Source organism: Mustela nigripes, chromosome 5 (genome assembly GCF_022355385.1).
Source record: "Mustela nigripes isolate SB6536 chromosome 5, MUSNIG.SB6536, whole genome shotgun sequence".
Classification (NCBI taxonomy): Eukaryota; Metazoa; Chordata; class Mammalia; order Carnivora; family Mustelidae; genus Mustela; species Mustela nigripes.
In genome coordinates, this window is record NC_081561.1 from 119,892,063 (window position 1) to 119,906,920 (window position 14,858).

Here is a 14,858-nt window from a genome sequence, read left to right on the forward strand (position 1 = left end):
TATTATCATGTAATACCAGGAATAAAAACTAGGGGGGCACCTGGGTGGCTCATTTGGTTAATCGACTGCCTTTGGCTCAGGTCATAATCTTGGAGTCCTGCATCGGGCTCCCTGCTCCACAGGGAGTCTGCTTCTTCCTCTGACCCTCCCCCTTCTCATGCTCACTCGCTCACTCTCATTCTCTCTCTCTCAAATAAATAAAATCTTAAATAAAAAGAATAAAAACTAGGAATACTAGTCAGTAATAATAATATAATAAATCCCTAAAGTTTATAAACATAAAAGACATGTTATCAACAAAAGAATTAAAATCAAACCTATTGGGGCACCTGGGCGGCTCAGTTAGTTAAGCTTCCAACTCTTGATTTTGACTGGGGTCATGATCTCAGGGTCACGTGATCGAGCCACTCAATGGGCTCCTTTGTGGATATGGAGCCTGCTTGAGATTCTCCCTTTCCCTCTGCCTCCCCAACCCTCTCTCTCCTCTTCAAAAGAAAAAAAAAAAAAAAAAAAATAGACCTAACAGCATTGGGTCCTAGAAGACAATGACAGAATATTTTCAAAGTCTTAATGGTAGATATCGTTCACTATAGATGTCTATATTTCTTCAAATTAGCAATTAACTGTAAGAGCAACATCAAGATTTTTAGACCATCAAATGTGGAACTGCAGAAGATTTTCCTCCCATGTGATCTTCACCCCAGCAAAAATAAGGCCAGAAACTGGGAAATAGTTCAGAAAAATAAGGCTGAAAACATGTAATTCTGGAAAAGGTATACCAATCTTAGAGGCAAACCGACATTCCCAAAAGGGGCTGTGCAGCATGTCTAGAGAGAAAGCAGTATAGATGAAAGAAGGAAGAGTTCAAGGAATAGGTTTCTATGGAAGTAAGTGGGAAATCCAATAGGATAAATGATAAAATAGGGAATTTTTTTTAAGTGAAAGCTGTAGTAAATCAAATACTACAAGGATAAAATATGTAAAGGGGTGGTAAAGGAAATTCAGAAAAAGAAAATCATTAGGAAAAGGGTCAGAACAGTTCAGAGGACTACCCTTAGGTCTGAGAGGAGAAAGGGAGCTAGCAAAAGAGAAAGAGTAGCCAAAGAGGAAAGAGATTAGCAAAGATATTGAAAATCACTTTTTGAAAAAGTCATCAAGGTTAATTCCTGCTCAGAGTCAAGGAGAATGGAGACTGAGTTAATGTCTTCAGAGATTTATGTAATTGATGGATTGGAAACAGTTTTAGTAACTTGACAGGGATGGAAATCAGATGGCAAATTAAGAGAATAAATGAGGTAATGGAGACAGGGATGAGAATCATTTTTGTCTAACAAATGCATGAAAAAAGCAGAGCAGTGGAGGAAATAATAGGGTCCAGAGAAAGACTTTTGTCTGTGTGTGTTTTTAAGATAGGAAAACAAGCAAATGTCCAAGATACTGATAGAAGGAAAAAACTTATAAGAGATGAATTGAGTAAAGATAACAGTGAGGTAAAGTGAAGACAGACAAGGATACACTCGAGACCATATGTGAAGTTGTTCTTAACCTTGGGAGAGGGACTTTTTCCTGTGAGACAAGATGAAAGAAGTAGAAGATGCTTCAAAATACATGAAAAATTTAAGGTATTGAAGGAAGAATGTCTAGCTATAAAAATTTCAAAGTTGAATATACAATATGAATGGTATGCTTCTTTTAGCAGCCTTGGATTTATGGCTTGCTCAGTGTATGAATATTCTTAACTATTTCTTATAAGATAGTAAGATACATTGAATTTTCATAATTTACTATAAAATACAGAAAAAAAAATTCAAACATGCAGACATAGGTTAGGTTTTAAAAAGCAACACTACTCAGTCAATCTAAACTTAAGAAATGAAAACTCCAAGTCAGAGAGTTCTCATTGACTAATTTGACTTGAGATCTACTTAGTTGCCCAAATGCCAGGTGAGAATCAGTGACAATTGTGAGTATGCATATGAATATAGGTTTGTTTATATAAATGGGATTGGGGGAAAGAAGATTAGGGGTAGTTAGCTTCAAAATGATTAATTTTTAGCTAGCCTTTTCATATCAGGAGCTAGGTTTGCCTATCTTTCTTCCTCCCTCCCTTTCTTTCTTTCTAAGATTTTATTTATTTGTTTGGGAGAGAGAGGGAGAACACAGAGGGAGAAGCAGACTCCCCATTGAGCAGGGAATGCGATGTAAGACTCAATCGCAGGACCCTGGGACTCTGAGCCAAATGTAGATGCTCAACCAACTGAGCCACCCATGCACCCCTAGGTTTGCTTTTTGCATGCAAGCAAATCACCCAAAGCTTGAGGTGCTAACATATTTATTACTTAAAGCACTGTGTGGGAATGGAAGAAACTTTCCTTGCCAACTGTTGCTATTCTGTGATTTCTCCCAACAGAGAAGTTAAGGAATTATTTAGACTGTATATGAGACCCAGAGTAACAGTAGCAATAGAGTTTTCACTCTCAAAACATGATAGATGAGTAATTGGTTTGCAAGTTCATTGGGAATGTCACAGGTATAATCTGAAACTGGTCCCTGTATTTGGAGAACAGGGAGAGACCAAAGAAAGAAGAAGCCCACTCTAGGTTTCTAAGTGGCAAATTTAATAACCAAAGGGAACTTACTTACTCAAGTTTGTTTTAGGGTACAAGACAAGTGGATCCCTAGATGCATCTGTCGAATCTTAAAAGTTTATATAGAGGCCTTAGTCAGGTTCAGTCAAGTACCTATACTATCTTATACTGTCTAAATAGTTTCAGCACCACATCATTATCCCAAGGCAATGTCCTTGGGGCAGCTGCTGGGAGCATGAAGGCAAGCGGAACTCACATTCCAAAGATAACCGGTAGGCAGAGGTGCCTTTGATTGCCTGGGGTCAGCTCAAGGGTCAACCAGCAGTGATGTCTTTTCAGTCACCCTCCCCCAAGAGCAGTCTTGGAATAGTGCAGTTGTATTCAGGATTTAGTCATCCAGAGATCCAGGCATCTTCTTGCTGTTCTACAATTTCTAGTGTAGTGTTCTCATCTAATAATATGAGATGACTTGCAACCAAGACTATATTCCAAGTAGCAGTCTAAAGAAGAAGAGGAACAGAGGGACCTATTTTGGGAACATGAGCTGAAAGTACACCCTCACTTAGTCACATGACCACACTTAATTTCAAGGGCAGCTGGGAGAAGTAGTTTTTATTTTAGGCAAAAATATTATATATTGCAGTTAAAATTCAGTTCTGTTGCCATGAGAGATAAAGACATATTTGGAGATAAATGTTTCACCCACAATCCTTTTCCTTCTCAATTAAAGCAAACATATTGGTATTAAACAGATAAGGATAGCCTCCCTTCACTTATCAGGACTGAGCCATGGGAAACAATAATATGAAGACTAACTTTTATCTCTTTTATGCACATAAAAATTGAGCAAGTAAAAAATGGCATTATATAATGATGGATATTAATTATTTTAAGAATTAAAATTTGCTGAAGTTTAGACTATTCTTAAGGATTTTTAATATGGTCCAAATGGAGCTTCCATTCATTCTACCCACAAGTAATTAAGCATATATCACATAACCCACACTTCGCTAAGCATTGTGAACTCGCCAAAGGAAAGTGTGATATAATCTCTATTCTCAGGGAACTTAGAGGAACTTATAGTTTGAAAAGGAGACAAATTTAACACAAGACTCTTAAAGAACTATTAAGTGCTGAGTTGTGTGATACTTTATGAGTACAAAAGGAATGCAAAGCAAAGATAGGGCTTCATTGGCTGTAGGAGATTAAACACGTTTGCAAAAAATGTATGGAGCTGGGCATATAAGAATAGGTAGAATTAATTTATAAAACCTTTCATATGCAAAATCATGTATATTTGTAAGATTGATTCTAGAGAATAGAGGCATGTTGAATTTTAGAAGTCCAGACTCTTGCTAGTAAGAGCTTGAAAATACTGACTTGATAGTCTATAAACAGGCATTCTGTTTTTTGCTCTATGTTGTATCCTTAAGTACTAACTTGAAACATAGTAGACACCAAATGGTTGTCAGTTAAATGTACTTTTCCTTTAATACTCAAGTGTTTCCTTTATTATGTGATGGATTAAAATTTTAATTAAGGTATAGCTTTTTTTCAAAATTGAGGTGTATTAAAGTTTACATATCTTATGTGTACAGTGCTATATGCTACCTCACGTGACTGCTATCCAAACGAAGATATAAATATTTCCAGCATATTTTTTTTTTTAAGATTTTATTTATTTATTTGACAGTGAGAGATCACAAGTAGGCAGAGAGGCAGGCAGAGAGGCAGAGAGGCAGGCAGAGAGAGAGAGAGAGGAAGGGAAGCAGGATCCCCGCTGAACAGAGAGCCCAATGTGGGGCTCGATCCCAGGACCCTGAGATCATGACCAGAGCCGAAGGCAGTGGCTTAACCCACTGAGCCACTCAGGTGCCCCCATTTCCAGCACATCTTAATTCTCGCTTTTAACCCTCCCCGTCAGCATTTAAGCCCCCGTATCCCACCCCAGCCACCCCAAAGTAGCCACTATTCTGACTTCTGTCAACATAGATTACTATCTTGTTTTGAAATTCACACACATGAAATCATATAGTATGTCACTCAGTACTTTTTTCATGTTGTTGCCACCCTGGCCTTAATTTATATATTGTATTGATACTTCAAAGAGATATTCTCCACCCTCTGTTTTAAAAGTCTTTTCTTATGGGAAAATCCCATAAAGGTATGTAGAAGGTGTTTATTATAATATACATTAGAGGTGTTACTGACTTTTAAATTTCAAAGAGAGATTGTGTTCACTTTAAAAGTAGGTAAGGTCAGGATAGCCTTCGTCCTGAACCGTGGTAGTACAGCTTGGTACTTCCAAAGTGATGGTCAAGTTAACTTGCTGTGGCTTTGTTACTCTAACAAACCTGAAAATGCCCTATGAGAAGTTTAGGCCAATTACAAAGTTAGAGGCAGAGTCACCACACAAAACCACCCTCATTTCTGATACCAAGTGCAAGTTTGCAGGAGGGGGGTGGGGATATGGAGTGATTCTCCCAAATTCAGTTTCAGTAATTTTCAGAAAGACCCACAAAACCACTAAAAGCTATTATACTATGGTTATGGCTTATTAAAAGGAAAAGATAATAGATTAAGATTAAAGGAAAGCACACATAAAACAGAGTCTAGAAGACTTCAAATGACAATCAGTTGTCTTCTAGCTATGAAGTCAGGACACATTAATGTTCTAGCATCAACATGTGACAATATGCATGGAATACCACCAATCAGGGAGGCTCACCTGAGCTTGGTGTCCAAATGTAGGTCTGTTTCCAGGTTCACTGATACTGTGTGACCCAAAAGCCCCACCCAAAATCTTACTGTTAATCTTTTTTTTACTGGCTAATACACAACCTAAGACGATATGGGTGTTGCCAGTCCCCAACCTAAATCAAATTGTTAGACTACTCATTATAACCCAAGACCCTCAGATAACTCCTTCTTAAAAGGGTAAAGGCAAAAGCCAGGCAGGCCTTCTCTTTGGCTCTAATTCATTGCTATACACCCCCTAAATCTCCACTTTCCTCATTGGGAGGATTTGTTGTTTACAACCCCTGAAATTAAATTGTTCAAAAAAAAATTATTTCTCAACTACCAATTTTTAAGTTTATATTTTAAAACATTCTGAATGATTATGAAGCATCTCAACAAAGAAAATTAAGATTAGAATAGGATTACTAACATTTTCTTTTTCCTCTAATTGTCCAATATATATAAATAGGAAGATGCTACCAGACTTACTAGCTTGTAATGCATTCTCTGTTAAGTTTCACAACAGCTAGAAAATAAAATTGAAAGTTTTTCAGTAGACTATAGTGCCAGAAATGATAATGAAGGAAAAATGAAGCTATATAGTAACAGTTCAATGATTTTGAGACTTGGGAATTGTGTAAGTTTACAAGACCTCCCTAGAGAGAATATAAACAACCGAAGACCTCTGTAAGAAACACTGAGTTGTTAAAAATTGCCCCCATATTTTAAACATTCTTTCTTTGCATATATGTGTTGAGGAGTCATCACTAAGGAAGTAATACCATTATAGTTTAAAATGAAATTAGAAGATTTAAGTGTTAAGGTCCCATTTATTAATATTCAAGTTTCTCTTAAAATAATTTTAATTGCATTTTGATAGGTTTAGCTCTTCATGTCTAGTTTAGACATGAGTTGTAATTTTTTGTTGTTGTTCTTTTTAAGATATAGTAGAGATATAGGACTTAAGTGACAAAATAGTTTAGAGATAGAAATTCTAATCTCTAGGAGCTTAATAAGCAAGACGAGGAAATTTAAAGTCAGTCAACTCACAGGTCAGACAGGCAGTTATTATAGTCATTGGTCAGGAAGGGCAAGGTTCAAGTCAGGCATAAGATTCGGGTTTCATAGGCTTAAGACACTCAGACTAGAGCTATATTTAGCTAACTCTATGCATTGATGTGAAGGTTCATTCATCCATTCATTTGTGAAACTGAGTAGAGGAAACCTCATTTAAAATGGAGTCAGGAGGCTAGAAGGGGGAGCTTTCATGCCCTCCTACTTCTTGTCAAGAAGAGAGCTATCTTGTGTTCCCGATGGGAAGAAGCCTACCTTACTCCTCCAGCAGGAAGAAGAAAGAATTTCTCTAGGCCCAACAACAAGCCCAGTCAGTAAGAAAATATCACAGCTCAAACAATGAGAAATCATCACTCTGCTGGACTCTTACTTTCTTCAGTGGATTTTCATTCACAGCAGTCTCTCAACCCCCAAATTCTTCCTTTTCTTGATAATGTTTCTCTCATTTGACCTGGGGGACCTGCCTGTAGCTTGGCATAGCTTGCATGTCCAAATTGCAAATCCTCTGCTATTATTGAATAAACACATTTTGCTGGTCAAATAACCAGCTGTTTTTCTTGTAATGTCAACACATTCAAGTGATACACATGCTGAGTACCTACCTTAAGTCAGCAGACTCAGTAGCAAACAAGACAAACACTGTGTTGGCTTTTTAACAAATGATAGCTATCTGTCACTGCTCAAGTTATTTGCCAGGCGTAGTGCTAAGCATTTCTTCCTGGAACTCTAGAAGTGTTTATTATTCTCACTTTTGTTATGTAGATTTCACAGGAAAGGCAATTGAGACTTAGGAGGTTGACAATCTGTCCGGAAGGGAATGTCTAACCACGATTCAGCACACCCTCTAAAGCTGAAATTTCTTGCTATCAAAAGGCTCTTTCGAGTAGTAATGGACAGTTTCTCAGTATCTGAAAAAGTGTTTTTACCTTCTCCAGGACTTTTCAGTTTCTTTGCTGGTTACAGGAGCGCCATCTTTTGACAAGATGTGGAATTTCATAAAAGAGGACTTAAGGGAACTGAAGACAAACTAGTCAAGGCTTACCTTGTTCTCTTTATTAAATGGGTTATTGTCTAGGGTTACCATGTTTTCTAAATTAGAAGAAAGGACTTATTTTGGTTACAGCTCTTGGTCAATTGGTACTTATTTTGCTATTATGAAGAAGAAAGAAAAATAGGGACAGATAATTAATTTTTGTATATTAGTACTTAAGATGTATATTCAAGATTGCTTACAAATAATTTCTTCCTTAAATATGTGATGTTGATTTCATTAATACCACATTTAAAATTTTTAAATCTAGGTTCAATGAATAAACAAAGAGAAAAATTGTCCTACCCCGAACACAAAGTCTCGGATTTACACAACTCTGAACAGACCTAGTTACTTAACAACCGCTAAAGTGAATGTTTTGAAAAAATAAATGCTGACATATGTACTCTGTGGGAGAATTTTTCCTTTTAAGCTTTCACAAAGACACAGCAAGAAATTATAAATACATATATAAGCAAAACAAGATTAAGCAACACTTTTTCATTGTGTGTGTAGCACTAATTATAGTGTTTCCTTTTATAAAAGCAGAAATAGTATAATATCTTCTTAGAGCTAGAAGTAGACGACTATATCCTAGCAATAGCAAGCCTGTATGTTAAGACCACCTCCCACAGACACGAACACTAGCTGCCCAGAGCTGACATCAATCCCAGAATTCTTTTTCTGTTTAGCCATCTTTTAACCTAAATGAACCAACTCAACTTGCCAGGAATTACAAGCTTAAAGAACAGTATTTTGGGGTGCCTGGATGGCTCAGTGGGTTAAGCCGCTGCCTTCGGCTCAGGTCATGATCTCAGGGCCCTGGGATGGAGTCCCGCATCAGGCTCTCTGCTCAGCAGGGAGCCTGCTTCCCTCTTTCTCTCTCTGCCTGCCTCTCCATCTCCTTGTGATTTCTCTCTGTCAAATAAATAAATAAAATCTTTAAAAAAAAAAAAACAGTATTTTAAGTTAGAGCAATATTTACTAAAATTTTAATATTGAAAGCATAACTTTTGACAGAGCTAAAATGAAATGTTTTTTTCTCTCACCGTTCCTTTAAATTTTATTGGGGTAGAGTACCTATTCCTGGATGAAAACTATGGTGGGATCTGTGCCTTTATTGTTGTTGTTCGTTGACTTTTTTAAATAATATAACTTTCTGTTGTCATTTTAAGTTACAGACACTATGACAATTCAGTAACCTAAGTATTTAATACTTAAATAAATACTATTTGTTATTGTGTAATAATGAAAATTCATAATTGGATTTAGTATGAATTCTTCTCTCTTGCAATAGCTTAAGCCTAGTAGAGCTGAATTGAAGAAGTGGAATGGGCCTTCTCTCTTCTTCTGTTGTGTGACATATTGCTATCATTTCCCAGGCCACATCCAGCCCTTAGGAGGTGGGAAGATGACAACAAGTGAGAGATACAGGACATTTCTTACTTCACTGAAAATCCTAGTTGTTTCCTTCTCTGTGTCTAAAGGCAAGGACCTCTTGCAATTCCTGGTAAATGATTAAAATAGATTCTTTCTCTTTGTAGACACCTTTGAGAACTCCTTGAAGGTTCCCAACTAGACCTTTCCAACTCTGGCATTTCATTAGCTGATGCATCTTTCCTGGTTTAGGTCCTGAAAATCCTGAAGTGCATCTACAGTTCCTTTTTTGAGAGGAACTCTTTACTCTTCCAGAGAACTTTTTTGGACAGAACCCAAGAATGAACCATGTCAGCTCTTTTTCCCTTGGTTTACTTTCCTTGCCCTGATAAGTTTTAGGAATAAAGGCGGGTCCTAAACCAAAAGTGCTCTCCTATGCCAAGCAGCCAGTCATCCTCAGCCTCTACATTTTCTGGGATGGAGGTAGTAGAGTCAGCCACACCTCAGTCTACAGTCCACTTAAGATTTTGGGGGGCAGCAGTACAACACTAGTTCTTTGCATTTTCAGCTGCAGAAAATACATTTCAAAGCTCTCCCATAGTCCCCTGACAGTACTCCTCGCTAGGCTTGAAGTTAGAAGGTCCTACACACCTATGCCTCTCCCCCTCAGAGGATTGGTACTGTTAAATATTCAACTGAGTAACTTAAAAGATCAGATTTTCTTTTTTTTTTTTTTAATGACTTGTGGATTAAGGAGCATCCTATCTGCAAACAGAAAAGAGCTCCCTCCAGGTGTAGAAAAGGAAGGTTTTTAAAGGCAGAGGGGGAGTGAGAAAAGAAAATTATTGGCAAGGAATGCATTGTTTTAGGCAAAGTTGCCCTCCAGAGGGGCACGGAGGGGTCTCTCAGTAGATTTCCTAGTGCTGTCAGGGAAATTCCGTGTTGACTGGTTCAAGTTTACATTCCTGGGGGGATTGAAACTGCAGTTGGTATGGAGTCTTAACAGACATAGCTCCATTTGGGGCCTGTGGATTTTTTTTTTTTTTTTTTTTTTTTTGGCAGTGCTCACGACAGAGTGATAGCTCTCTAAAGAAGCTATTCCTTTACTTTCTCTGATGCCTTTTTTTTTTTTTTTAATATTCTTGATCTGGTTGAAGCCCCAATGAATCATACAAAATATCTAAAATGCATTTCTTTTGTCAACCTGTGTGTAGAAGGGAGAATGGCTCACCCTCCGTTGAGCATCCTGTCAGCTGATTGGTACTTCAACAGAAACTATGACAGGAATAATCCCATCCTAAGATCCTGTTAGAAAGTGAAGCACAGAGAAGTGGGACACATCACAGAAACCAGGTGTGAATAAATTTACTACTTATCAGACTAGGATCTAAATATTTCTTAAAATTGTCTTTTTTTTTTTTTTTTCCATCTCTGTTACCACCATCTTCATTCAAAACTTCGTAATCTCTTACCGGTACTGTTGCAGTCACTTGTCTCTGCCTTGGGTTTTATCCAGTTAAATGTGTTCTTCATAATACCACTAGGTGGTTAACCTACAATGCAAAAGTTACCTTGTCAGTTATTTGCTTTAAATCGTTGAAAATTTCCCAATAGCATTGCCCTAGAGGCAAGCTTCTTAAATATTAGGGTGCCTTCAAATGACCCGAAATCTTATTAAAATTCAGATTCTGTTAGCATGTGGTTTGAAATATGGCCCCAGTTCTGCATTTCTAAAAACCTTTATAATGATGTTATAACTCCAGCTGCTGCTCTAAGGACCACTCTTTGAGTACCAAGGGCCTAGAGATGTTTTGGCTCTTTAGTTGTGCCATTTAAAGACTAACCAAGCTTAGCTATACTCTGATTTCATCTCTTACCTCTCCCCACAGCTACAGTTTAGGGTTTCAGAAGAAAATCATGCTCTTTCATGTCTGGTATCCTTTTTATTATTATTTTTTTCATATTGTTTATGTTTTTTGATATTTTACATATGGTAATAGTAACTGAGATCTCCTCCCTCAAAATTTCCTTTAGCTCCAGAAAGCAATTCCCTACATCCACAAATTGGTTTAATTTTATATTAGTTTCCTGTAGCTGCTAATAGAAATTATCCCAAACTGGGTGACTGAAAAAATGAATACATAAATAAATGTACTCTCTCACAGTTCTGGAGGCCAGTGCCCAAAATCAAGGTGTCAGCAAAGCTGTGCTCCCACCCGTGGCTTTAAGGAAGAATCTCTTTCTTGCCTCTTCCACTTCTGGCACCAGGATTCCCTTGGTTTATAGCTCTAATCTGTGATCACATTGCCCACTCCCTTTAAGTCTTAAAACTCTCTGCTTTATATTTATAAGAATGTATGTATTTGTATTTAGGGCCTACCAGATAATCTAGGAAAAACTCTACCTCTCGATATCTTAATCACAGCTTTTGTATTTAGGGGGATATGCACTCATGTCATATAAGGCAATGTTCACAGGTTCTGGGGATTAGGATGTGGACATGGCTCTTTGGTGGAGAGGGTCACTACTTAACCCACCACATGCCTCTTTTTGGAGCACAGGCATCATAGCAATAATAGCTACCATTTATTTTATTTATTATTATTCTTTTAGGACATTTTCTGTGATTCCTAGCACTTACTGAAATATACTTGTGCTTATCTTTTACATATCAGATATCATACTGTACTACATATCTTAATTCTCTTTCATGTCTTATTTAATATGTGTACTTATATATTATGTCATATATAGCAGGGATACTGCTACCTGTGACATAATAGGTGCTCAACAATATAATAAAGATTTTTTTCTTCATGGAACCTTTCTTATTGTCCATACTGGAATAGGTACTTGTATACACATACAACACTGAACTTCTTTTTAGCACTTCTTTAGCACAGGACATTTGCTCACTGAGTACTTGTTAAATGAATGACCAGTTGAATGAATGGATCCCTGTCAGAGAAGCTGATGAAGGAGGTGGTGTTCTTAAGGTTTACTGTCAGGAGTTGCAAAGGGAGAGTGTTCTGGGAAAAGAGTAGGAGTGTAAGAGGGTTTCTTGAAAACTTAAGTGGAAGACTACTTAAGGATATAGTGGGAAGAAGACATCAGGGTAAGGATGGAGCAAGGAAGAACAGAGCACTGATGACAGCCACTATTTATCGGAAGTTTATTATGAGCCAGCCTATTAGCCATTTATTCATGTAATAAAAGTATGACTATACCCTCTGAGTAGCATCTTTTCTCGCACCCAGCACACTTTGAAAACAGACGCAGCCCTTTTTCTGGCATTTTCTGCAAACACAAGTCCAACTTCAAAAACACTGGTTAGGGGGCCCCTGGGTGGCTCAGTGGGTTAAAGCCTCTGCCTTTGGCTCGGGTCATGATCCTGGGATCCTGAGATCAAGCCCCACATTGGGCTCTCTGCTTGGCGGGGAGCCTGCTTCCCCCCATCCCTCTGTCTGCCTCTCTGTCCACTTGTGATCTCTGTCTGTCAAATAAATAAATAAAATCTTTAAAAAAAAAAAACACTGGTTAGTACTTAAGTGTTAAGAATGTTTAGTGAGTAACTTATCTTACATGTAACAGAGCAAACTTCAAGCAAGCTTCTTCTTCTCTGTTCATCTCTTTCTGCATCTATACAGGCTCTAGATCTTCTCTCCATTTCTCGCTTTGCCTATTCTGATTCCCAAGTCCTATATTATAATATGAGGCATTTTGTTGCAGTACCTTCACAGTAAAAGAAAATTAGTAAGCAGTAAGCATTAGTTTATTTCTTTAGATTTAAATTGCTCATTTATTTTAAACATCGTAACAACCATAGGAGGTATGTTTTGTAGAGACAAAATGATTAAATAACTTATTCAGTGCCACACAAGTAGTGAATAGTAGTGCTGGATTCAAATCTGTATCTTCTAGTGCCAAAGTCTATGATTTACTATTACTCAAATGCAGCACTTTGACGTTATATTGAAATAGCCATCAATGCTTGGCCCCTAGACAAATGTTTCCAAAGAGAGATCACTCACTGGAGATCACCTAAAAGAATCAATGAAACAAAACCTCTGGGACTAGGGCCAGGTCCTACATTTTTAACAGCCTCCCTGGCAATTCTTATGCATATTAGCATTTAAGAGACCTCTGCGCTAGAATACAACCATTTCAGGAAAGATGCCTGTGGTTTATTTATCTTGGTAGTGGTTTATCTTGTCATCAGTGGTTTATCTTGGCACAGTGCCTAACTTAGAATAAGTGTGTTGCATTAAATTGATTTAGGGCTTCTCCTAACAGTCTTCAGTGAAGACTGCTTTTAGAATCTGACACGGGAGTGAACTTCCAAGTGAAGATTTTGTAGTAAGATTTAGAAGGAATCAGAACAGAAATCTTAGAAATCATTAGACTACTTAGAAACCTAGCAGTGCATTGTGCTTACATAGTATTAAATCTAAGTGAAACTTCAGTCAACCTCAGAGCTTAGACCCATGTGCTACTTAAACTATTACATGGCCCTGACTCCAAAAGATTTATCCAAAGGGAACTCGGCCTCTTCTCCCATATATTTCCCCATTAGCAATTACCCTCTAAGGGATAGGTCTGCAGAAAAAACTCTGGTCACTTGTTCTGGGTAAAGAAACAACAGTTCTCAGTAATTACCAACCCCACAGGAGAAAAATCAGCAATAAATTTACCACCTGAGATCTCCTAACTTATGGAATATATCAAGAAACAACACATTTCATTGGAAAAGGACCTGAAGAAACAGAGCTGAATGAAGCATCCGGGGTTCAAGCTCTCCCACCTCTACCTCCTTCCTTTAGCAGAACCTAATTTGCCTGAGTGGAATTTATATTTCTCTAAATGAGTCTAGGAAGATCCGTCACACCTTCTCAGACAGTGATATACCATTTTGAGATCTTTATTTTGATTCAGTATTTTGCTGCTGGAGTTTAATCTTTAAGTAAATTTTCTCAAATAGGGTGAATAGATGATGTATTTTCTGAACTTTTGTGTTTCCAGGATATTTTTTCAGTTGCTTTCAAATGAAAGACAACTTGCCCAGGTTTTAAAGACTTCATTTCAGTTAAAAAAAATTTTTTTTTTGTTTACTTGAAACTTAAAATATTTCTGCTCTCTACTGACATTTGTTCTTTAGTAGAGGAAACTGAAGCAGTTTTTTGGGGAGCAAAAATCTCTGTCCCCTTTAAGGTCCTTCTTGTTAAACTAGGAATCAAATTGACATGAGGCAGATTAAAGGAGAAAATTAAATTTATGTACTGAGACCCTCACATAGGTAGGAAATTCCAAAGATAGTCAGCCAAAATAAGGTATGTATATCATTCTGAACTAAGGAGAAGGTGGTAGAGATCCAGGTCTTTAAAGAAAAGCAATGCAATCCTCAGGAAAAAGGAAAAAAAAAGAGTAAATGTTTGGTAAACAAATGTTTTCTGGGCTTCAGGAAAAAATGGGACAAAGGTCAAACAGGCTTTGATCTAGGTTCCTTCCTGTCTAGCATACCTGGTTCTTAAAATAGTATAGTTATCTATGGTGACGGCTCTCTTCCTGGAGCAGGTCCTTTATCTAAATTCTTCTAGGCAGTTGTGGGGATGATAGCTTTTCCTAAATCCAGTGGATCTTGGTTACTTTTGACTCAAAATAATCTTTATGCCAAAGCAGCATATTTTGGAGGGACCAATCTTGATCATCTTTAAGTCTAATTGCCTTTTTTATGGAAAGCATTTTTATATGATGTTTATATAGGAAATTTTCTTTAATATATTTCATTCCATAATAAGTCTATCTGCAAACTTCTTTTGGATTTTTTCCTAGGAAAGATCTAAGCATTTGTTATCTGTATACTAACATATTTTCTTTACTTAGGGATTCTTTCTTCAACTATATCTTTAATCATTCTTCTAATTATTCTGATTTCTTACTGAAAAACACCTCAAATTCTTATATTGTGTTTTTATTCCTGTCTTCCATATCTATCAAAGTCTACCTTACAGTTTTTCCATACACACACACACACACACACACACACACACACG